Source organism: Schistocerca americana, chromosome 7, assembly GCF_021461395.2.
Source record: "Schistocerca americana isolate TAMUIC-IGC-003095 chromosome 7, iqSchAmer2.1, whole genome shotgun sequence".
NCBI lineage: Eukaryota > Metazoa > Arthropoda > Insecta > Orthoptera > Acrididae > Schistocerca > Schistocerca americana.
In genome coordinates, this window is record NC_060125.1 from 590,625,692 (window position 1) to 590,628,851 (window position 3,160).

Sequence of the window (3,160 nt, forward strand, 5' to 3'; positions counted from 1 at the left end):
CTGCTTTTAAAAAGAGGATGAAGAGCTTCCTTCTGTCACCCTCATAACATCTCCCCAAAAAATACCGTATGTGGCCAGTTTTCCCTCAGTTTGGCTCCTATCTCCTCCTACTTAAGTTTCTTTCTCATTTCCCTGTTGTATGAGTCACGCCACTTCCTTTTACCTCATACCCTTTAACTCGATGTTATCACATTCCTATTTCTCTCCCTCCTTCATCCCTTTCTCTCATGCCCATTGCTGCTAGCGCTCATAATTAATACCGCTCTTCCCGTAATTTCTGTTTATTGTTATTGTTATCATGTACGAATATAAAAAGTGTATGTTTTTATCTGTCCCATTGTAATTTTTAATTTCTGAATGTAGCGTAATATGCGTAAAATGTAGAATTCTTGATTAGACGTAAGAAAGTACCGTTATCCAAGATGGTGGCCATGACGTCAGAGACACACCTCCCTGCGACGTCAATCAATATGGCCGATTTTGGCGGTAAGTTTGAATTTTGGCGGGAAGATGAGGCAGTTGTCTATTTCATAACACCGCCAACATTCCAAAGCAACAACAAGGCCGCACCAGGGTATCCACCTCGTCGTGCGTGTCTAGTTCCTATCGTCGTGGCGCGGGGGTGCGAGAGAGAGAGAGAGAGAGAGAGAGAGAGAGAGAACCCCCCCCCCCCCCCACTCCTACATACACGCGCTAGGCAGGAGCTATATAAATCACTGCACGGTCCAACGCACTCTCACTCTGCTCGTATACTTCGTTCGTCCAATACTTGTCACGTCATCGTAATTAAACGTGCAAAAATGAAGCGTTCAGGATCCACCAGTGACAACAGCAGCAGCAAACGGGCTCATATGGACCAAGTTCCATTCCCTGGTAAGTACATTTTCAGTATTCCGATATCTGTACCCTTTAACTCTGTGTATGAGTGCTACATATCTTTTATAATGCTCTCTACAAAGATCGCTCGTCCACGTGTTATGTGTGTGTGTGTGTGTGTGTGTGTGTGTGTGTGTGTGTGTGTTCCGGCTTACGTCTTTTACCCCTTTTGGACCTCTCTCTCTATAAAAATTGTTTGTCCACGTCTTGTTTGCCTCTATCATGCGTGTCTGAATCTTTTATTTTACGTGTTATATTTGTTTTGTACTGCTCTCTATAAATATTGTTCGTCCACGTGTTGTGTGTTTGTTCTGTGTTGCGTGTTATATCCATTTAGGATCTCTCTCTGTAAAGAATGACTTTCCACGTGTTGTGTGTTACGTGTTATAATTATTTTATAGTGCCCGTTATAAAGATAGAGCTTCCACGTGTTGTGTGTCTGTTATATTTGTTGTGCAGTGCTCTGTATAAATCTGTGGCTTGGTGCTAAAAAGAATGTCCAAAATCTCCATTTTCAGCTACGGCTGATTGAAGTTTTGCTGCGCAATTCTGAATAGAATTAAACTGCAACAATTACGGTATATTAATAATTTTTACTTATGGACCGTCTGACAGCAACTGAATAAAACACAATTTTAGTGCCATACGCGTTTCGCCTTTATTTTCTGCAAGGCATCATCAGTGGCCTGGAGTATGTACATATGTTAGCTATTTTATTTACATTTTTGTCATTGTGCCTATAGGTTATAAACAGTTCTGGTGGTTGGTATTTCCTATTAAGTAGTAATGTTTTGAACTGTACTTACAGGTTGCGTGGACAATTTCTTACATATTACGCTCCTGTTGCATTTTTGGTGTTGTTCTTCTTCTTATGAACGCCAATTTGCGTTTTTTTTCCCATTCCACAACACTATGCACTGAACGCTTGTTTTAAAGCAATGATTTGGTTTCTGTTGCCGACTGTCAAATGTTTTTGCCAAAGATCGAATGTTATTGCCAAACTTATGAGTGTAACTACTGAAGTATCTGTGGTCTGTTCGTGTATGCATTTGTGTGTGCGTTTGTGTATGTGTGTGTGTGTGTGTGTGTGTGTGTGTGCGTGTGTGTGTCTCCAGATGATGTGGGGAAGAGTTTTCTTTTTTTTATGTTATCATTTCCTTTACTAAGTGTAGTAGGGAGCCTGTGCTGATGTGTGTTTGTTCATTTATCACATGTTTGTTTTCTGCTATGGCTTTCTGGATGTGGAAGTTTTCTTGCATTTGTATAAGATGTTTGTCATGGTTGCTTATCCTCATTATTTTCATTTCTTGTTCCATGTTTGTAGGATGATGGTTGTAGTGTTTTAAATGCTCTGCAAATGTGGAATGGTTTGTTTCATACTTCCAACATCTGATATGTTCTTTGTATCTTGTTTGAAAATTCCTGCATGTCATGCCTATGTATACTGCATCACAACTTTGACATTCAAGTTTATATATTCCTGATTGTTGGAATTTGTCTCTCTTGGTAGCTGGCTGGCTTAGGTGTGATTGAAGGGTTTGCCCAGGGTTATATGCTATTTTGAAGCCCTGTCTCTTTAGGATGTTTGCAACTCTGTGTGTTAGTTTATGGGTGTAGGTCATGGTGTACCATCTGGTTCTTTTCTGTGTGGTGTTGTCATTGTGTGGGTTTGTTGAGTGTGTTTGTAAGTTTTCAGCTTGTGAGTTCTTTTGTATTGTGGAACTGTTGTGTTTGTTTTTTATTTGTGTTTTTATTTTTTGATTGAGCTTGTGTACCACTATAAACTGCAACAAATTGGTGTACTGACTTTTTTTCTTTCATTTTATGTACATTGTGGCCCATATATACTTATTTTTAAAAAATTACCTATTTCTAATTTTAACAAGGACATTAGCCTTTTTTAAGTATTTTCTTTGCGTTTTAATATAGGACATTGGCCCGTATGTAATTGATACATGACTGCTTTTTACGTTGTTACAAATTATTATTACTGAAATACCACATTTATTTGTCACGAAATGCACAAATGCGGGCTAATAACAATATTTAGAAAGTATTATAGCATTATGTAAGAGATATGAACATACAATTAGAATACTGTATGTCTCATTTTTTTTATTTTATAGTAATATTTCATGTACAACATGCAGATGATACTTTCAAAATGTTCAAGAAACAATGTAGATACAACATGTAAAAACGGTTTAGTTATTACCAGTTTTAAGAAGCGGTGTCATCGATTACAATTTGTTTGCACACATACATTAGAAGTTATAAACAAATT